At 40.0% G+C, this 22856-nt stretch overlaps 9 non-coding genes across 9 annotated transcripts; all 9 read left to right on the top strand.

The window, feature by feature from the left end:
• The first annotated feature begins 1913 nt into the window (after positions 1-1913).
• On the top strand, positions 1914-1986 carry trnaa-agc (transfer RNA alanine (anticodon AGC)). Its single transcript has one exon. It is a non-coding gene; the product is annotated as a tRNA-Ala (tRNA).
• A 1989-nt stretch (positions 1987-3975) lies between these two features.
• trnaa-agc (transfer RNA alanine (anticodon AGC)) lies at positions 3976-4048 on the top strand. Its single transcript has one exon. It is a non-coding gene; the product is annotated as a tRNA-Ala (tRNA).
• A 1987-nt stretch (positions 4049-6035) lies between these two features.
• Positions 6036-6108, top strand: trnaa-agc (transfer RNA alanine (anticodon AGC)). Its single transcript has one exon. It is a non-coding gene; the product is annotated as a tRNA-Ala (tRNA).
• A 4051-nt stretch (positions 6109-10159) lies between these two features.
• On the top strand, positions 10160-10232 carry trnaa-agc (transfer RNA alanine (anticodon AGC)). Its single transcript has one exon. It is a non-coding gene; the product is annotated as a tRNA-Ala (tRNA).
• A 1989-nt stretch (positions 10233-12221) lies between these two features.
• On the top strand, positions 12222-12294 carry trnaa-agc (transfer RNA alanine (anticodon AGC)). The gene has a single exon. It is a non-coding gene; the product is annotated as a tRNA-Ala (tRNA).
• Positions 12295-14283: 1989 nt separating this feature from the next.
• Positions 14284-14356, top strand: trnaa-agc (transfer RNA alanine (anticodon AGC)). The gene has a single exon. It is a non-coding gene; the product is annotated as a tRNA-Ala (tRNA).
• A 4051-nt stretch (positions 14357-18407) lies between these two features.
• trnaa-agc (transfer RNA alanine (anticodon AGC)) lies at positions 18408-18480 on the top strand. Its single transcript has one exon. It is a non-coding gene; the product is annotated as a tRNA-Ala (tRNA).
• A 1989-nt stretch (positions 18481-20469) lies between these two features.
• trnaa-agc (transfer RNA alanine (anticodon AGC)) lies at positions 20470-20542 on the top strand. Its single transcript has one exon. It is a non-coding gene; the product is annotated as a tRNA-Ala (tRNA).
• Positions 20543-22531: 1989 nt separating this feature from the next.
• trnaa-agc (transfer RNA alanine (anticodon AGC)) lies at positions 22532-22604 on the top strand. The gene has a single exon. It is a non-coding gene; the product is annotated as a tRNA-Ala (tRNA).
• Positions 22605-22856: the final 252 nt, after the last annotated feature.

The following is a 22856-nucleotide window of genomic DNA, read 5'->3' as shown; positions in this document are numbered from 1 at the left end:
ACAAATTGAATCAAGTGTGCTTGTCTGGCTCTAAAATGTAAATGTCTATTGTTGGGGGTTCCCGAGGACTACAGTTGGGAAACACAAGTGGAAGATAGAGCATGGTGACGAGTTGAAATATGAATTCAGAACAGACCTATCGGTAGACGATGCTATCATGGCTTTTAATAACATATTAGGCTAAGTAGTGTTTTATACTATGTACTTTCAATTGTTTTGAGTTGATGACATATTTCTCATGCAGTGTTTTAATAGGATTATTTAGGGACAGTTCAAAAGTTACTGGGTGACTGGGGGTTTGTAACTCTCAAACTCTAGGGGTGTTTCTCCAAACATACTACGATGCTCCACACTCATGCTCCGATTGTATTCTCCACTACATTCTTTTGAGTACGTTCTTTGTGAGGTCAAGAGTGAGGAGAATGCATAAAACAATACATTTAAGAAGCACTCGCACTCCCCCTACTGTATTACCTCACGCTTCACCGCCCCATTCGCTGAACCTCCTTCCAGCCAGGACAATGTCAACAATAGACGAAACAAGATATACACAAAGCAAACGTTTGACTTCATAATTATCAGCTAAATATGTGAATCGTAATAATTTAGCTAGCCAGATAGTTAAACAGGAAAAAATGACCTAAAACTAATATTATGCAAGATAGATGTCAATTCTTCATGGTTACAGTAGCTAGCTAACAATTCGTTGTGGCTATCAGCTAGCCAGTCAGCCCTATTGACTAATTATGGGCTTGCGATATAAGGTACGTAGGCAGGTAAACATGCCGAACAATACCAAATGACTCATGAACCATTAAGAGAGATCACAATTTTAGTGCTTTATTAAAAGGTAAAACAAAAATAACAGGAGTTATACATATATTTCTATCTCTATATTGAAAATAATTGGTATGTAGCAGAAATCTCTAGCACATACAAGTGCGAGCAAAATATCTGAAGTGAACTGCCTTACTGCCTCAACTCCTCTAACTACAGACTCCATCACTCTCCATCTTATTATTATCATCTGAAGCTGTGGAAGCCATCGGCCAAGTATGTACCAGATCACCTTGAATTTATTTTCGTTTTTAAAGCTACTTTGAGATTCTGTGTGTAATGAAAAGTGCTATATAGAATAAATCATTATTATTATTAGTTATCCTACAGGGGAGGAGGAGCCCTTGTCATAATGGCTTTGCGATATGATGGACAGCCTTCTTTTCGCTACTAAACAGGTCCTAATATCTTAGTCTCTGTGCCAGTTCATTCTCTCTTTTGCCTTTGTTGTGGCAAGCAGAAACACACTGGAATTTAGGAAATCCCACCAAACCACCTAATTATTACTTAAATTAAAGGGACAAATTCTGTGGTCGCTTGGGGTAATGCAATAATCCCCTTTCGTTATCACATGTAGGCACATGTGTAGTTTAGGAGACAGATCTTTGATTTAGTAGCTGTTCATTTGTTAGTAAATGTTGGGAGCTGTGCCTCTATTTATTCTACTGGAAGGCTGTCCTCTCCTCTGCTTACAGTAGAAAGGCCTTGGACCGACCCACTGAGACGCAGTGAGCATAAGAACGACAAAAGACAGGAAAACAGTGACCATGTTCGGGCGACCAACATGCATTTATTTCCCCACGATCATCTGATCCTGATGTTATTCCACAGACAGCCAGCAGGGGGAACTCCAGACTCACAAGTTTTTCTGCTAACCCCAAACTCACTAACCATACAATACAACTATTTCCACCACTAGGCTTACTGCAGTCACTGCTTCAACCGTTACTGAACGACCATGAAAAATACTTTTAGACAGCTGAAGCAAGCATACTTTATAAAAAAGTATCCTTTCTTGTTGACGAGGGATTTGGCAGTGCGGTCATTGAGATTTCATACTTCTTACTGGATGCACAGGGGGATTAGCTCAAATGGTAGAGCGCTCGCTTAGCATGCGAGAGGTAGCGGGATCGATGCCCGCATCCTCCAATTATTTAGTTTGGTTCAATCAGCACACATTGTTGTTGTAGCTCTGCACTGATTTAACTAATCGAAGGATTAGTTAACAAATTGAATCAAGTGTGCTTGTCTGGCTCTAAAATGTAAATGTCTATTGTTGGGGGTTCCCGAGGACTACAGTTGGGAAACACGAGTGGAAGGTAGAGCATGGTGACGAGTTGAAATATGAATTCAGAACAGACCTATCGGTAGACGATGCTATCATGGCTTTTAATAACATATTAGGCTAAGTAGTGTTTTATACTATGTACTTTCAATTGTTTTGAGTTGATGACATATTTCTCATGCAGTGTTTTAATAGGATTATTTAGGGACAGTTCAAAAGTTACTGGGTGACTGGGGGTTTGTAACTCTCAAACTCTAGGGGTGTTTCTCCAAACATACTACGATGCTCCACACTCATGCTCCGATTGTATTCTCCACTACATTCTTTTGAGTACGTTCTTTGTGAGGTCAAGAGTGAGGAGAATGCATAAAACAATACATTTAAGAAGCACTCGCACTCCCCCTACTGTATTACCTCACGCTTCACCGCCCCATTCGCTGAACCTCCTTCCAGCCAGGACAATGTCAACAATAGACGAAACAAGATATACACAAAGCAAACGTTTGACTTCATAATTATCAGCTAAATATGTGAATCGTAATAATTTAGCTAGCCAGATAGTTAAACAGGAAAAAATGACCTAAAACTAATATTATGCAAGATAGATGTCAATTCTTCATGGTTACAGTAGCTAGCTAACAATTCGTTGTGGCTATCAGCTAGCCAGTCAGCCCTATTGACTAATTATGGGCTTACGATATAAGGTACGTAGGCAGGTAAACATGCCGAACAATACCAAATGACTCATGAACCATTAAGAGAGATCACAATTTTAGTGCTTTATTAAAAGGTAAAACAAAAATAACAGGAGTTATACATATATTTCTATCTCTATATTGAAAATAATTGGTATGTAGCACAAATCTCTAGCACATACAAGTGCGAGCAAAATATCTGAAGTGAACTGCCTTACTGCCTCAACTCCTCTAACTACAGACTCCATCACTCTCCATCTTATTATTATCATCTGAAGCTGTGGAAGCCATCGGCCAAGTATGTACCAGATCACCTTGAATTTATTTTCGTTTTTAAAGCTACTTTGAGATTCTGTGTGTAATGAAAAGTGCTATATAGAATAAATCATTATTATTATTAGTTATCCTACAGGGGAGGAGGAGCCCTTGTCATAATGACTTTGCGATATGATGGACAGCCTTCTTTTCGCTACTAAACAGGTCCTAATATCTTAGTCTCTGTGCCAGTTCATTCTCTCTTTTGCCTTTGTTGTGGCAAGCAGAAACACACTGGAATTTAGGAAATCCCACCAAACCACCTAATTATTACTTAAATTAAAGGGACAAATTCTGTGGTCGCTTGGGGTAATGCAATAATCCCCTTTCGTTATCACATGTAGGCACATGTGTAGTTTAGGAGACAGATCTTTGATTTAGTAGCTGTTCATTTGTTAGTAAATGTTGGGAGCTGTGCCTCTATTTATTCTACTGGAAGGCTGTCCTCTCCTCTGCTTACAGTAGAAAGGCCTTGGACCGACCCACTGAGACGCAGTGAGCATAAGAACGACAAAAGACAGGAAAACAGTGACCATGTTCGGGCGACCAACATGCATTTATTTCCCCACGATCATCTGATCCTGATGTTATTCCACAGACAGCCAGCAGGGGGAACTCCAGACTCACAAGTTTTTCTGCTAACCCCAAACTCACTAACCATACAATACAACTATTTCCACCACTAGGCTTACTGCAGTCACTGCTTCAACCGTTACTGAACGACCATGAAAAATACTTTTAGACAGCTGAAGCAAGCATACTTTATAAAAAAGTATCCTTTCTTGTTGACGAGGGATTTGGCAGTGCGGTCATTGAGATTTCATACTTCTTACTGGATGCACAGGGGGATTAGCTCAAATGGTAGAGCGCTCGCTTAGCATGCGAGAGGTAGCGGGATCGATGCCCGCATCCTCCAATTATTTAGTTTGGTTCAATCAGCACACATTGTTGTTGTAGCTCTGCACTGATTTAACTAATCGAAGGATTAGTTAACAAATTGAATCAAGTGTGCTTGTCTGGCTCTAAAATGTAAATGTCTATTGTTGGGGGTTCCCGAGGACTACAGTTGGGAAACACGAGTGGAAGGTAGAGCATGGTGACGAGTTGAAATATGAATTCAGAACAGACCTATCGGTAGACGATGCTATCATGGCTTTTAATAACATATTAGGCTAAGTAGTGTTTTATACTATGTACTTTCAATTGTTTTGAGTTGATGACATATTTCTCATGCAGTGTTTTAATAGGATTATTTAGGGACAGTTCAAAAGTTACTGGGTGACTGGGGGTTTGTAACTCTCAAACTCTAGGGGTGTTTCTCCAAACATACTACGATGCTCCACACTCATGCTCCGATTGTATTCTCCACTACATTCTTTTGAGTACGTTCTTTGTGAGGTCAAGAGTGAGGAGAATGCATAAAACAATACATTTAAGAAGCACTCGCACTCCCCCTACTGTATTACCTCACGCTTCACCGCCCCATTCGCTGAACCTCCTTCCAGCCAGGACAATGTCAACAATAGACGAAACAAGATATACACAAAGCAAACGTTTGACTTCATAATTATCAGCTAAATATGTGAATCGTAATAATTTAGCTAGCCAGATAGTTAAACAGGAAAAAATGACCTAAAACTAATATTATGCAAGATAGATGTCAATTCTTCATGGTTACAGTAGCTAGCTAACAATTCGTTGTGGCTATCAGCTAGCCAGTCAGCCCTATTGACTAATTATGGGCTTGCGATATAAGGTACGTAGGCAGGTAAACATGCCGAACAATACCAAATGACTCATGAACCATTAAGAGAGATCACAATTTTAGTGCTTTATTAAAAGGTAAAACAAAAATAACAGGAGTTATACATATATTTCTATCTCTATATTGAAAATAATTGGTATGTAGCACAAATCTCTAGCACATACAAGTGCGAGCAAAATATCTGAAGTGAACTGCCTTACTGCCTCAACTCCTCTAACTACAGACTCCATCACTCTCCATCTTATTATTATCATCTGAAGCTGTGGAAGCCATCGGCCAAGTATGTACCAGATCACCTTGAATTTATTTTCGTTTCTAAAGCTACTTTGAGATTCTGTGTGTAATGAAAAGTGCTATATAGAATAAATCATTATTATTATTAGTTATCCTACAGGGGAGGAGGAGCCCTTGTCATAATGGCTTTGCGATATGATGGACAGCCTTCTTTTCGCTACTAAACAGGTCCTAATATCTTAGTCTCTGTGCCAGTTCATTCTCTCTTTTGCCTTTGTTGTGGCAAGCAGAAACACACTGGAATTTAGGAAATCCCACCAAACCACCTAATTATTACTTAAATTAAAGGGACAAATTCTGTGGTCGCTTGGGGTAATGCAATAATCCCCTTTCGTTATCACATGTAGGCACGTGTAGTTTATGAGACAGATCTTTGATTTAGTAGCTGTTCATTTGTTAGTAAATGTTGGGAGCTGTGCCTCTATTTATTCTACTGGAAGGCTGTCCTCTCCTCTGCTTACAGTAGAAAGGCCTTGGACCGACCCACTGAGACGCAGTGAGCATAAGAACGACAAAAGACAGGAAAACAGTGACCATGTTCGGGCGACCAACATGCATTTATTTCCCCACGATCATCTGATCCTGACGTTATTCCACAGACAGCCAGCAGGGGGAACTCCAGACTCACAAGTTTTTCTGCTAACCCCAAACTCACTAACCATACAATACAACTATTTCCACCACTAGGCTTACTGCAGTCACTGCTTCAACCGTTACTGAACGACCATGAAAAATACTTTTAGACAGCTGAAGCAAGCATACTTTATAAAAAAGTATCCTTTCTTGTTGACGAGGGATTTGGCAGTGCGGTCATTGAGATTTCATACTTCTTACTGGATGCACAGGGGGATTAGCTCAAATGGTAGAGCGCTCGCTTAGCATGCGAGAGGTAGCGGGATCGATGCCCGCATCCTCCAATTATTTAGTTTGGTTCAATCAGCACACATTGTTGTTGTAGCTCTGCACTGATTTAACTAATCGAAGGATTAGTTAACAAATTGAATCAAGTGTGCTTGTCTGGCTCTAAAATGTAAATGTCTATTGTTGGGGGTTCCCGAGGACTACAGTTGGGAAACACGAGTGGAAGGTAGAGCATGGTGACGAGTTGAAATATGAATTCAGAACAGACCTATCGGTAGACGATGCTATCATGGCTTTTAATAACATATTAGGCTAAGTAGTGTTTTATACTATGTACTTTCAATTGTTTTGAGTTGATGACATATTTCTCATGCAGTGTTTTAATAGGATTATTTAGGGACAGTTCAAAAGTTACTGGGTGACTGGGGGTTTGTAACTGTCAAACTCTAGGGGTGTTTCTCCAAACATACTACGATGCTCCACACTCATGCTCCGATTGTATTCTCCACTACATTCTTTTGAGTACGTTCTTTGTGAGGTAAAGAGTGAGGAGAATGCATAAAACAATACATTTAAGAAGCACTCGCACTCCCCCTACTGTATTACCTCACGCTTCACCGCCCCATTCGCTGAACCTCCTTCCAGCCAGGACAATGTCAACAATAGACGAAACAAGATATACACAAAGCAAACGTTTGACTTCATAATTATCAGCTAAATATGTGAATCGTAATAATTTAGCTATCCAGATAGTTAAACAGGAAAAAATGACCTAAAACTAATATTATGCAAGATAGATGTCAATTCTTCATGGTTACAGTAGCTAGCTAACAATTCGTTGTGGCTATCAGCTAGCCAGTCAGCCCTATTGACTAATTATGGGCTTGCGATATAAGGTACGTAGGCAGGTAAACATGCCGAACAATACCAAATGACTCATGAACCATTAAGAGAGATCACAATTTTAGTGCTTTATTAAAAGGTAAAACAAAAATAACAGGAGTTATACATATATTTCTATCTCTATATTGAAAATAATTGGTATGTAGCACAAATCTCTAGCACATACAAGTGCGAGCAAAATATCTGAAGTGAACTGCCTTACTGCCTCAACTCCTCTAACTACAGACTCCATCACTCTCCATCTTATTATTATCATCTGAAGCTGTGGAAGCCATCGGCCAAGTATGTACCAGATCACCTTGAATTTATTTTCGTTTCTAAAGCTACTTTGAGATTCTGTGTGTAATGAAAAGTGCTATATAGAATAAATCATTATTATTATTAGTTATCCTACAGGGGAGGAGGAGCCCTTGTCATAATGGCTTTGCGATATGATGGACAGCCTTCTTTTCGCTACTAAACAGGTCCTAATATCTTAGTCTCTGTGCCAGTTCATTCTCTCTTTTGCCTTTGTTGTGGCAAGCAGAAACACACTGGAATTTAGGAAATCCCACCAAACCACCTAATTATTACTTAAATTAAAGGGACAAATTCTGTGGTCGCTTGGGGTAATGCAATAATCCCCTTTCGTTATCACATGTAGGCACATGTGTAGTTTATGAGACAGATCTTTGATTTAGTAGCTGTTCATTTGTTAGTAAATGTTGGGAGCTGTGCCTCTATTTATTCTACTGGAAGGCTGTCCTCTCCTCTGCTTACAGTAGAAAGGCCTTGGACCGACCCACTGAGACGCAGTGAGCATAAGAACGACAAAAGACAGGAAAAAAGTGACCATGTTCGGGCGACCAACATGCATTTATTTCCCCACGATCATCTGATCCTGATGTTATTCCACAGACAGCCAGCAGGGGGAACTCCAGACTCACAAGTTTTTCTGCTAACCCCAAACTCACTAACCATACAATACAACTATTTCCACCACTAGGCTTACTGCAGTCACTGCTTCAACCGTTACTGAACGACCATGAAAAATACTTTTAGACAGCTGAAGCAAGCATACTTTATAAAAAAGTATCCTTTCTTGTTGACGAGGGATTTTGCAGTGCGGTCATTGAGATTTCATACTTCTTACTGGATGCACAGGGGGATTAGCTCAAATGGTAGAGCGCTCGCTTAGCATGCGAGAGGTAGCGGGATCGATGCCCGCATCGTCCAATTATTTAGTTTGGTTCAATCAGCACACATTGTTGTTGTAGCTCTGGACTGATTTAACTAATCGAAGGATTAGTTAACAAATTGAATCAAGTGTGCTTGTCTGGCTCTAAAATGTAAATGTCTATTGTTGGGGGTTCCCGAGGACTACAGTTGGGAAACACGAGTGGAAGGTAGAGTATGGTGACGAGTTGTAATATGAATTCAGAACAGACCTATCGGTAGACGATGCTATCATGGCTTTTAATAACATATTAGGCTAAGTAGTGTTTTATACTATGTACTTTCAATTGTTTTGAGTTGATGACATATTTCTCATGCAGTGTTTTAATAGGATTATTTAGGGACAGTTCAAAAGTTACTGGGTGACTGGGGGTTTGTAACTGTCAAACTCTAGGGGTGTTTCTCCAAACATACTACGATGCTCCACACTCATGCTCCGATTGTATTCTCCACTACATTCTTTTGAGTACGTTCTTTGTGAGGTCAAGAGTGAGGAGAATGCATAAAACAATACATTTAAGAAGCACTCGCACTCCCCCTACTGTATTACCTCACGCTTCACCGCCCCATTCGCTGAACCTCCTTCCAGCCAGGACAATGTCAACAATAGACGAAACAAGATATACACAAAGCAAACGTTTGACTTCATAATTATCAGCTAAATATGTGAATCGTAATAATTTAGCTAGCCAGATAGTTAAACAGGAAAAAATGACCTAAAACTAATATTATGCAAGATAGATGTCAATTCTTCATGGTTACAGTAGCTAGCTAACAATTCGTTGTGGCTATCAGCTAGCCAGTCAGCCCTATTGACTAATTATGGGCTTGCGATATAAGGTACGTAGGCAGGTAAACATGCCGAACAATACCAAATGACTCATGAACCATTAAGAGAGATCACAATTTTAGTGCTTTATTAAAAGGTAAAACAAAAATAACAGGAGTTATACATATATTTCTATCTCTATATTGAAAATAATTGGTATGTAGCACAAATCTCTAGCACATACAAGTGCGAGCAAAATATCTGAAGTGAACTGCCTTACTGCCTCAACTCCTCTAACTACAGACTCCATCACTCTCCATCTTATTATTATCATCTGAAGCTGTGGAAGCCATCGGCCAAGTATGTACCAGATCACCTTGAATTTATTTTCGTTTCTAAAGCTACTTTGAGATTCTGTGTGTAATGAAAAGTGCTATATAGAATAAATCATTATTATTATTAGTTATCCTACAGGGGAGGAGGAGCCCTTGTCATAATGGCTTTGCGATATGATGGACAGCCTTCTTTTCGCTACTAAACAGGTCCTAATATCTTAGTCTCTGTGCCAGTTCATTCTCTCTTTTGCCTTTGTTGTGGCAAGCAGAAACACACTGGAATTTAGGAAATCCCACCAAACCACCTAATTATTACTTAAATTAAAGGGACAAATTCTGTGGTCGCTTGGGGTAATGCAATAATCCCCTTTCGTTATCACATGTAGGCACATGTGTAGTTTATGAGACAGATCTTTGATTTAGTAGCTGTTCATTTGTTAGTAAATGTTGGGAGCTGTGCCTCTATTTATTCTACTGGAAGGCTGTCCTCTCCTCTGCTTACAGTAGAAAGGCCTTGGACCGACCCACTGAGACGCAGTGAGCATAAGAACGACAAAAGACAGGAAAACAGTGACCATGTTCGGGCGACCAACATGCATTTATTTCCCCACGATCATCTGATCCTGACGTTATTCCACAGACAGCCAGCAGGGGGAACTCCAGACTCACAAGTTTTTCTGCTAACCCCAAACTCACTAACCATACAATACAACTATTTCCACCACTAGGCTTACTGCAGTCACTGCTTCAACCGTTACTGAACGACCATGAAAAATACTTTTAGACAGCTGAAGCAAGCATACTTTATAAAAAAGTATCCTTTCTTGTTGACGAGGGATTTGGCAGTGCGGTCATTGAGATTTCATACTTCTTACTGGATGCACAGGGGGATTAGCTCAAATGGTAGAGCGCTCGCTTAGCATGCGAGAGGTAGCGGGATCGATGCCCGCATCCTCCAATTATTTAGTTTGGTTCAATCAGCACACATTGTTGTTGTAGCTCTGCACTGATTTAACTAATCGAAGGATTAGTTAACAAATTGAATCAAGTGTGCTTGTCTGGCTCTAAAATGTAAATGTCTATTGTTGGGGGTTCCCGAGGACTACAGTTGGGAAACACGAGTGGAAGGTAGAGCATGGTGACGAGTTGAAATATGAATTCAGAACAGACCTATCGGTAGACGATGCTATCATGGCTTTTAATAACATATTAGGCTAAGTAGTGTTTTATACTATGTACTTTCAATTGTTTTGAGTTGATGACATATTTCTCATGCAGTGTTTTAATAGGATTATTTAGGGACAGTTCAAAAGTTACTGGGTGACTGGGGGCTTGTAACTCTCAAACTCTAGGGGTGTTTCTCCAAACATACTACGATGCTCCACACTCATGCTCCGATTGTATTCTCCACTACATTCTTTTGAGTACGTTCTTTGTGAGGTCAAGAGTGAGGAGAATGCATAAAACAATACATTTAAGAAGCACTCGCACTCCCCCTACTGTATTACCTCACGCTTCACCGCCCCATTCGCTGAACCTCCTTCCAGCCAGGACAATGTCAACAATAGACGAAACAAGATATACACAAAGCAAACGTTTGACTTCATAATTATCAGCTAAATATGTGAATCGTAATAATTTAGCTAGCCAGATAGTTAAACAGGAAAAAATGACCTAAAACTAATATTATGCAAGATAGATGTCAATTCTTCATGGTTACAGTAGCTAGCTAACAATTCGTTGTGGCTATCAGCTAGCCAGTCAGCCCTATTGACTAATTATGGGCTTGCGATATAAGGTACGTAGGCAGGTAAACATGCCGAACAATACCAAATGACTCATGAACCATTAAGAGAGATCACAATTTTAGTGCTTTATTAAAAGGTAAAACAAAAATAACAGGAGTTATACATATATTTCTATCTCTATATTGAAAATAATTGGTATGTAGCACAAATCTCTAGCACATACAAGTGCGAGCAAAATATCTGAAGTGAACTGCCTTACTGCCTCAACTCCTCTAACTACAGACTCCATCACTCTCCATCTTATTATTATCATCTGAAGCTGTGGAAGCCATCGGCCAAGTATGTACCAGATCACCTTGAATTTATTTTCGTTTCTAAAGCTACTTTGAGATTCTGTGTGTAATGAAAAGTGCTATATAGAATAAATCATTATTATTATTAGTTATCCTACAGGGGAGGAGGAGCCCTTGTCATAATGGCTTTGCGATATGATGGACAGCCTTCTTTTCGCTACTAAACAGGTCCTAATATCTTAGTCTCTGTGCCAGTTCATTCTCTCTTTTGCCTTTGTTGTGGCAAGCAGAAACACACTGGAATTTAGGAAATCCCACCAAACCACCTAATTATTACTTAAATTAAAGGGACAAATTCTGTGGTCGCTTGGGGTAATGCAACAATCCCCTTTCGTTATCACATGTAGGCACATGTGTAGTTTATGAGACAGATCTTTGATTTAGTAGCTGTTCATTTGTTAGTAAATGTTGGGAGCTGTGCCTCTATTTATTCTACTGGAAGGCTGTCCTCTCCTCTGCTTACAGTAGAAAGGCCTTGGACCGACCCACTGAGACGCAGTGAGCATAAGAACGACAAAAGACAGGAAAACAGTGACCATGTTCGGGCGACCAACATGCATTTATTTCCCCACGATCATCTGATCCTGACGTTATTCCACAGACAGCCAGCAGGGGGAACTCCAGACTCACAAGTTTTTCTGCTAACCCCAAACTCACTAACCATACAATACAACTATTTCCACCACTAGGCTTACTGCAGTCACTGCTTCAACCGTTACTGAACGACCATGAAAAATACTTTTAGACAGCTGAAGCAAGCATACTTTATAAAAAAGTATCCTTTCTTGTTGACGAGGGATTTGGCAGTGCGGTCATTGAGATTTCATACTTCTTACTGGATGCACAGGGGGATTAGCTCAAATGGTAGAGCGCTCGCTTAGCATGCGAGAGGTAGCGGGATCGATGCCCGCATCCTCCAATTATTTAGTTTGGTTCAATCAGCACACATTGTTGTTGTAGCTCTGCACTGATTTAACTAATCGAAGGATTAGTTAACAAATTGAATCAAGTGTGCTTGTCTGGCTCTAAAATGTAAATGTCTATTGTTGGGGGTTCCCGAGGACTACAGTTGGGAAACACGAGTGGAAGGTAGAGCATGGTGACGAGTTGAAATATGAATTCAGAACAGACCTATCGGTAGACGATGCTATCATGGCTTTTAATAACATATTAGGCTAAGTAGTGTTTTATACTATGTACTTTCAATTGTTTTGAGTTGATGACATATTTCTCATGCAGTGTTTTAATAGGATTATTTAGGGACAGTTCAAAAGTTACTGGGTGACTGGGGGCTTGTAACTCTCAAACTCTAGGGGTGTTTCTCCAAACATACTACGATGCTCCACACTCATGCTCCGATTGTATTCTCCACTACATTCTTTTGAGTACGTTCTTTGTGAGGTCAAGAGTGAGGAGAATGCATAAAACAATACATTTAAGAAGCACTCGCACTCCCCCTACTGTATTACCTCACGCTTCACCGCCCCATTCGCTGAACCTCCTTCCAGCCAGGACAATGTCAACAATAGACGAAACAAGATATACACAAAGCAAACGTTTGACTTCATAATTATCAGCTAAATATGTGAATCGTAATAATTTAGCTAGCCAGATAGTTAAACAGGAAAAAATGACCTAAAACTAATATTATGCAAGATAGATGTCAATTCTTCATGGTTACAGTAGCTAGCTAACAATTCGTTGTGGCTATCAGCTAGCCAGTCAGCCCTATTGACTAATTATGGGCTTGCGATATAAGGTACGTAGGCAGGTAAACATGCCGAACAATACCAAATGACTCATGAACCATTAAGAGAGATCACAATTTTAGTGCTTTATTAAAAGGTAAAACAAAAATAACAGGAGTTATACATATATTTCTATCTCTATATTGAAAATAATTGGTATGTAGCACAAATCTCTAGCACATACAAGTGCGAGCAAAATATCTGAAGTGAACTGCCTTACTGCCTCAACTCCTCTAACTACAGACTCCATCACTCTCCATCTTATTATTATCATCTGAAGCTGTGGAAGCCATCGGCCAAGTATGTACCAGATCACCTTGAATTTATTTTCGTTTCTAAAGCTACTTTGAGATTCTGTGTGTAATGAAAAGTGCTATATAGAATAAATCATTATTATTATTAGTTATCCTACAGGGGAGGAGGAGCCCTTGTCATAATGGCTTTGCGATATGATGGACAGCCTTCTTTTCGCTACTAAACAGGTCCTAATATCTTAGTCTCTGTGCCAGTTCATTCTCTCTTTTGCCTTTGTTGTGGCAAGCAGAAACACACTGGAATTTAGGAAATCCCACCAAACCACCTAATTATTACTTAAATTAAAGGGACAAATTCTGTGGTCGCTTGGGGTAATGCAACAATCCCCTTTCGTTATCACATGTAGGCACATGTGTAGTTTATGAGACAGATCTTTGATTTAGTAGCTGTTCATTTGTTAGTAAATGTTGGGAGCTGTGCCTCTATTTATTCTACTGGAAGGCTGTCCTCTCCTCTGCTTACAGTAGAAAGGCCTTGGACCGACCCACTGAGACGCAGTGAGCATAAGAACGACAAAAGACAGGAAAACAGTGACCATGTTCGGGCGACCAACATGCATTTATTTCCCCACGATCATCTGATCCTGACGTTATTCCACAGACAGCCAGCAGGGGGAACTCCAGACTCACAAGTTTTTCTGCTAACCCCAAACTCACTAACCATACAATACAACTATTTCCACCACTAGGCTTACTGCAGTCACTGCTTCAACCGTTACTGAACGACCATGAAAAATACTTTTAGACAGCTGAAGCAAGCATACTTTATAAAAAAGTATCCTTTCTTGTTGACGAGGGATTTGGCAGTGCGGTCATTGAGATTTCATACTTCTTACTGGATGCACAGGGGGATTAGCTCAAATGGTAGAGCGCTCGCTTAGCATGCGAGAGGTAGCGGGATCGATGCCCGCATCCTCCAATTATTTAGTTTGGTTCAATCAGCACACATTGTTGTTGTAGCTCTGCACTGATTTAACTAATCGAAGGATTAGTTAACAAATTGAATCAAGTGTGCTTGTCTGGCTCTAAAATGTAAATGTCTATTGTTGGGGGTTCCCGAGGACTACAGTTGGGAAACACGAGTGGAAGGTAGAGCATGGTGACGAGTTGAAATATGAATTCAGAACAGACCTATCGGTAGACGATGCTATCATGGCTTTTAATAACATATTAGGCTAAGTAGTGTTTTATACTATGTACTTTCAATTGTTTTGAGTTGATGACATATTTCTCATGCAGTGTTTTAATAGGATTATTTAGGGACAGTTCAAAAGTTACTGGGTGACTGGGGGCTTGTAACTCTCAAACTCTAGGGGTGTTTCTCCAAACATACTACGATGCTCCACACTCATGCTCCGATTGTATTCTCCACTACATTCTTTTGAGTACGTTCTTTGTGAGGTCAAGAGTGAGGAGAATGCATAAAACAATACATTTAAGAAGCACTCGCACTCCCCCTACTGTATTACCTCACGCTTCACCGCCCCATTCGCTGAACCTCCTTCCAGCCAGGACAATGTCAACAATAGACGAAACAAGATATACACAAAGCAAACGTTTGACTTCATAATTATCAGCTAAATATGTGAATCGTAATAATTTAGCTAGCCAGATAGTTAAACAGGAAAAAATGACCTAAAACTAATATTATGCAAGATAGATGTCAATTCTTCATGGTTACAGTAGCTAGCTAACAATTCGTTGTGGCTATCAGCTAGCCAGTCAGCCCTATTGACTAATTATGGGCTTGCGATATAAGGTACGTAGGCAGGTAAACATGCCGAACAATACCAAATGACTCATGAACCATTAAGAGAGATCACAATTTTAGTGCTTTATTAAAAGGTAAAACAAAAATAACAGGAGTTATACATATATTTCTATCTCTATATTGAAAATAATTGGTATGTAGCACAAATCTCTAGCACATACAAGTGCGAGCAAAATATCTGAAGTGAACTGCCTTACTGCCTCAACTCCTCTAACTACAGACTCCATCACTCTCCATCTTATTATTATCATCTGAAGCTGTGGAAGCCATCGGCCAAGTATGTACCAGATCACCTTGAATTTATTTTCGTTTCTAAAGCTACTTTGAGATTCTGTGTGTAATGAAAAGTGCTATATAGAATAAATCATTATTATTATTAGTTATCCTACAGGGGAGGAGGAGCCCTTGTCATAATGGCTTTGCGATATGATGGACAGCCTTCTTTTCGCTACTAAACAGGTCCTAATATCTTAGTCTCTGTGCCAGTTCATTCTCTCTTTTGCCTTTGTTGTGGCAAGCAGAAACACACTGGAATTTAGGAAATCCCACCAAACCACCTAATTATTACTTAAATTAAAGGGACAAATTCTGTGGTCGCTTGGGGTAATGCAACAATCCCCTTTCGTTATCACATGTAGGCACATGTGTAGTTTATGAGACAGATCTTTGATTTAGTAGCTGTTCATTTGTTAGTAAATGTTGGGAGCTGTGCCTCTATTTATTCTACTGGAAGGCTGTCCTCTCCTCTGCTTACAGTAGAAAGGCCTTGGACCGACCCACTGAGACGCAGTGAGCATAAGAACGACAAAAGACAGGAAAACAGTGACCATGTTCGGGTGACCAACATGCATTTATTTCCCCACGATCATCTGATCCTGATGTTATTCCACAGACAGCCAGCAGGGGGAACTCCAGACTCACAAGTTTTTCTGCTAACCCCAAACTCACTAACCATACAATACAACTATTTCCACCACTAGGCTTACTGCAGTCACTGCTTCAACCGTTACTGAACGTCCATGAAAAATACTTTTAGACAGCTGAAGCAAGCATACTTTATAAAAAAGTATCCTTTCTTGTTGACGAGGGATTTGGCAGTGCGGTCATTGAGATTTCATACTTCTTACTGGGTGCACAGGGGGATTAGCTCAAATGGTAGAGCGCTCGCTTAGCATGCGAGAGGTAGCGGGATCGATGCCCCCATCCTCCAATTATTTAGTTTGGTTCAATCAGCACACATTGTTGTTGTAGCTCTGGACTGATTTAACTAATCGAAGGATTAGTTAACAAATTGAATCAAGTGTGCTTGTCTGGCTCTAAAATGTAAATGTCTGTTGTTGGGGGTTCCCGAGGACTACAGTTGGGAAACACGAGTGGAAGGTAGAGCATGGTGACGAGTTGAAATATGAATTCAGAACAGACCTATCGGTAGACGATGCTATCATGGCTTTTAATAACATATTAGGCTAAGTAGTGTTTTATACTATGTACTTTCAATTGTTTTGAGTTGATGACATATTTCTCATGCAGTGTTTTAATAGGATTATTTAGGGACAGTTCAAAAGTTACTGGGTGACTGGGGGCTTGTAACTCTCAAACTCTAGGGGTGTTTCTCCAAACATACTACGATGCTCCACACTCATGCTCCGATTGTATTCTCCACTACATTCTTTTGAGTACGTTCTTTGTGAGGTCAAGAGTGAGGAGAATGCATAAAACAATACATTTAAGAAGCACTCGCACTCCCCCTACTGTATTACCTCACGCTTCACCGCCCCATTCGCTGAACCTCCTTCCAGCCAGGACAATGTCAACAATAGACGAAACAAGATATACACAAAGCAAACGTTTGACTTCATAATTATCAGCTAAATATGTGAATCGTAATAATTTAGCTAGCCAGATAGTTAAACAGGAAAAAATGACCTAAAACTAATATTATGCAAGATAGATGTCAATTCTTCATGGTTACAGTAGCTAGCTAACAATTCGTTGTGGCTATCAGCTAGCCAGTCAGCCCTATTGACTAATTATGGGCTTGCGATATAAGGTACGTAGGCAGGTAAACATGCCGAACAATACCAAATGACTCATGAACCATTAAGAGAGATCACAATTTTAGTGCTTTATTAAAAGGTAAAACAAAAATAACAGGAGTTATACATATATTTCTATCTCTATATTGAAAATAATTGGTATGTAGCACAAATCTCTAGCACATACAAGTGCGAGCAAAATATCTGAAGTGAACTGCCTTACTGCCTCAACTCCTCTAACTACAGACTCCATCACTCTCCATCTTATTATTATCATCTGAAGCTGTGGAAGCCATCGGCCAAGTAGGTACCAGATCACCTTGAATTTATTTTCGTTTCTAAAGCTACTTTGAGATTCTGTGTGTAATGAAAAGTGCTATATAGAATAAATCATTATTATTATTAGTTATCCTACAGGGGAGGAGGAGCCCTTGTCATAATGGCTTTGCGATATGATGGACAGCCTTCTTTTCGCTACTAAACAGGTCCTAATATCTTAGTCTCTGTGCCAGTTCATTCTCTCTTTTGCCTTTGTTGTGGCAAGCAGAAACACACTGGAATTTAGGAAATCCCACCAAACCACCTAATTATTACTTAAATTAAAGGGACAAATTCTGTGGTCGCTTGGGGTAATGCAACAATCCCCTTTCGTTATCACATGTAGGCACATGTGTAGTTTATGAGACAGATCTTTGATTTAGTAGCTGTTCATTTGTTAGTAAATGTTGGGAGCTGTGCCTCTATTTATTCTACTGGAAGGCTGTCCTCTCCTCTGCTTACAGTAGAAAGGCCTTGGACCGACCCACTGAGACGCAGTGAGCATAAGAACGACAAAAGACAGGAAAACAGTGACCATGTTCGGGCGACCAACATGCATTTATTTCCCCACGATCATCTGATCCTGATGTTATTCCACAGACAGCCAGCAGGGGGAACTCCAGACTCACAAGTTTTTCTGCTAACCCCAAACTCACTAACCATACAATACAACTATTTCCACCACTAGGCTTACTGCAGTCACTGCTTCAACCGTTACTGAACGACCATGAAAAATACTTTTAGACAGCTGAAGCAAGCATACTTTATAAAAAAGTATCCTTTCTTGTTGACGAGGGATTTGGCAGTGCGGTCATTGAGATTTCATACTTCTTACTGGATGCACAGGGGGATTAGCTCAAATGGTAGAGCGCTCGCTTAGCATGCGAGAGGTAGCGGGATCGATGCCCGCATCCTCCAATTATTTAGTTTGGTTCAATCAGCACACATTGTTGTTGTAGCTCTGCACTGATTTAACTAATCGGAGGATTAGTTAACAAATTGAATCAAGTGTGCTTGTCTGGCTCTAAAATGTAAATGTCTATTGTTGGGGGTTCCCGAGGACTACAGTTGGGAAACACGAGTGGAAGGTAGAGCATGGTGACGAGTTGAAATATGAATTCAGAACAGACCTATCGGTAGACGATGCTATCATGGCTTTTAATAACATATTAGGCTAAGTAGTGTTTTATACTATGTACTTTCAATTGTTTTGAGTTGATGACATATTTCTCATGCAGTGTTTTAATAGGATTATTTAGGGACAGTTCAAAAGTTACTGGGTGACTGGGGGCTTGTAACTCTCAAACTCTAGGGGTGTTTCTCCAAACATACTACGATGCTCCACACTCATGCTCCGATTGTATTCTCCACTACATTCTTTTGAGTACGTTCTTTGTGAGGTCAAGAGTGAGGAGAATGCATAAAACAATACATTTAAGAAGCACTCGCACTCCCCCTACTGTATTACCTCACGCTTCACCGCCCCATTCGCTGAACCTCCTTCCAGCCAGGACAATGTCAACAATAGACGAAACAAGATATACACAAAGCAAACGTTTGACTTCATAATTATCAGCTAAATATGTGAATCGTAATAATTTAGCTAGCCAGATAGTTAAACAGGAAAAAATGACCTAAAACTAATATTATGCAAGATAGATGTCAATTCTTCATGGTTACAGTAGCTAGCTAACAATTCGTTGTGGCTATCAGCTAGCCAGTCAGCCCTATTGACTAATTATGGGCTTGCGATATAAGGTACGTAGGCAGGTAAACATGCCGAACAATACCAAATGACTCATGAACCATTAAGAGAGATCACAATTTTAGTGCTTTATTAAAAGGTAAAACAAAAATAACAGGAGTTATACATATATTTCTATCTCTATATTGAAAATAATTGGTATGTAGCACAAATCTCTAGCACATACAAGTGCGAGCAAAATATCTGAAGTGAACTGCCTTACTGCCTCAACTCCTCTAACTACAGACTCCATCACTCTCCATCTTATTATTATCATCTGAAGCTGTGGAAGCCATCGGCCAAGTATGTACCAGATCACCTTGAATTTATTTTCGTTTCTAAAGCTACTTTGAGATTCTGTGTGTAATGAAAAGTGCTATATAGAATAAATCATTATTATTATTAGTTATCCTACAGGGGAGGAGGAGCCCTTGTCATAATGGCTTTGCGATATGATGGACAGCCTTCTTTTCGCTACTAAACAGGTCCTAATATCTTAGTCTCTGTGCCAGTTCATTCTCTCTTTTGCCTTTGTTGTGGCAAGCAGAAACACACTGGAATTTAGGAAATCCCACCAAACCACCTAATTATTACTTAAATTAAAGGGACAAATTCTGTGGTCGCTTGGGGTAATGCAACAATCCCCTTTCGTTATCACATGTAGGCACATGTGTAGTTTATGAGACAGATCTTTGATTTAGTAGCTGTTCATTTGTTAGTAAATGTTGGGAGCTGTGCCTCTATTTATTCTACTGGAAGGCTGTCCTCTCCTCTGCTTACAGTAGAAAGGCCTTGGACCGACCCACTGAGACGCAGTGAGCATAAGAACGACAAAAGACAGGAAAACAGTGACCATGTTCGGGCGACCAACATGCATTTATTTCCCCACGATCATCTGATCCTGATGTTATTCCACAGACAGCCAGCAGGGGGAACTCCAGACTCACAAGTTTTTCTGCTAACCCCAAACTCACTAACCATACAATACAACTATTTCCACCACTAGGCTTACTGCAGTCACTGCTTCAACCGTTACTGAACGACCATGAAAAATACTTTTAGACAGCTGAAGCAAGCATACTTTATAAAAAAGTATCCTTTCTTGTTGACGAGGGATTTGGCAGTGCGGTCATTGAGATTTCATACTTCTTACTGGATGCACAGGGGGATTAGCTCAAATGGTAGAGCGCTCGCTTAGCATGCGAGAGGTAGCGGGATCGATGCCCGCATCCTCCAATTATTTAGTTTGGTTCAATCAGCACACATTGTTGTTGTAGCTCTGCACTGATTTAACTAATCGGAGGATTAGTTAACAAATTGAATCAAGTGTGCTTGTCTGGCTCTAAAATGTAAATGTCTATTGTTGGGGGTTCCCGAGGACTACAGTTGGGAAACACGAGTGGAAGGTAGAGCATGGTGACGAGTTGAAATATGAATTCAGAACAGACCTATCGGTAGACGATGCTATCATGGCTTTTAATAACATATTAGGCTAAGTAGTGTTTTATACTATGTACTTTCAATTGTTTTGAGTTGATGACATATTTCTCATGCAGTGTTTTAATAGGATTATTTAGGGACAGTTCAAAAGTTACTGGGTGACTGGGGGCTTGTAACTCTCAAACTCTAGGGGTGTTTCTCCAAACATACTACGATGCTCCACACTCATGCTCCGATTGTATTCTCCACTACATTCTTTTGAGTACGTTCTTTGTGAGGTCAAGAGTGAGGAGAATGCATAAAACAATACATTTAAGAAGCACTCGCACTCCCCCTACTGTATTACCTCACGCTTCACCGCCCCATTCGCTGAACCTCCTTCCAGCCAGGACAATGTCAACAATAGACGAAACAAGATATACACAAAGCAAACGTTTGACTTCATAATTATCAGCTAAATATGTGAATCGTAATAATTTAGCTAGCCAGATAGTTAAACAGGAAAAAATGACCTAAAACTAATATTATGCAAGATAGATGTCAATTCTTCATGGTTACAGTAGCTAGCTAACAATTCGTTGTGGCTATCAGCTAGCCAGTCAGCCCTATTGACTAATTATGGGCTTGCGATATAAGGTACGTAGGCAGGTAAACATGCCGAACAATACCAAATGACTCATGAACCATTAAGAGAGATCACAATTTTAGTGCTTTATTAAAAGGTAAAACAAAAATAACAGGAGTTATACATATATTTCTATCTCTATATTGAAAATAATTGGTATGTAGCACAAATCTCTAGCACATACAAGTGCGAGCAAAATATCTGAAGTGAACTGCCTTACTGCCTCAACTCCTCTAACTACAGACTCCATCACTCTCCATCTTATTATTATCATCTGAAGCTGTGGAAGCCATCGGCCAAGTATGTACCAGATCACCTTGAATTTATTTTCGTTTCTAAAGCTACTTTGAGATTCTGTGTGTAATGAAAAGTGCTATATAGAATAAATCATTATTATTATTAGTTATCCTACAGGGGAGGAGGAGCCCTTGTCATAATGGCTTTGCGATATGATGGACAGCCTTCTTTTCGCTACTAAACAGGTCCTAATATCTTAGTCTCTGTGCCAGTTCATTCTCTCTTTTGCCTTTGTTGTGGCAAGCAGAAACACACTGGAATTTAGGAAATCCCACCAAACCACCTAATTATTACTTAAATTAAAGGGACAAATTCTGTGGTCGCTTGGGGTAATGCAACAATCCCCTTTCGTTATCACATGTAGGCACATGTGTAGTTTATGAGACAGATCTTTGATTTAGTAGCTGTTCATTTGTTAGTAAATGTTGGGAGCTGTGCCTCTATTTATTCTACTGGAAGGCTGTCCTCTCCTCTGCTTACAGTAGAAAGGCCTTGGACCGACCCACTGAGACGCAGTGAGCATAAGAACGACAAAAGACAGGAAAACAGTGACCATGTTCGGGCGACCAACATGCATTTATTTCCCCACGATCATCTGATCCTGATGTTATTCCACAGACAGCCAGCAGGGGGAACTCCAGACTCACAAGTTTTTCTGCTAACCCCAAACTCACTAACCATACAATACAACTATTTCCACCACTAGGCTTACTGCAGTCACTGCTTCAACCGTTACTGAACGACCATGAAAAATACTTTTAGACAGCTGAAGCAAGCATACTTTATAAAAAAGTATCCTTTCTTGTTGACGAGGGATTTGGCAGTGCGGTCATTGAGATTTCATACTTCTTACTGGATGCACAGGGGGATTAGCTCAAATGGTAGAGCGCTCGCTTAGCATGCGAGAGGTAGCGGGATCGATGCCCGCATCCTCCAATTATTTAGTTTGGTTCAATCAGCACACATTGTTGTTGTAGCTCTGCACTGATTTAACTAATCGGAGGATTAGTTAACAAATTGAATCAAGTGTGCTTGTCTGGCTCTAAAATGTAAATGTCTATTGTTGGGGGTTCCCGAGGACTACAGTTGGGAAACACGAGTGGAAGGTAGAGCATGGTGACGAGTTGAAATATGAATTCAGAACAGACCTATCGGTAGACGATGCTATCATGGCTTTTAATAACATAT

Source organism: Salmo salar, chromosome 09 (genome assembly GCF_965601325.2).
Source record: "Salmo salar chromosome 09, fSalSal1, whole genome shotgun sequence".
In the NCBI taxonomy this organism is placed as follows: Eukaryota; Metazoa; Chordata; class Actinopteri; order Salmoniformes; family Salmonidae; genus Salmo; species Salmo salar.
The sequence above is the reverse complement of the archived record's forward strand: the minus strand, read 5'-3'. Positions and strand labels throughout refer to the sequence as shown.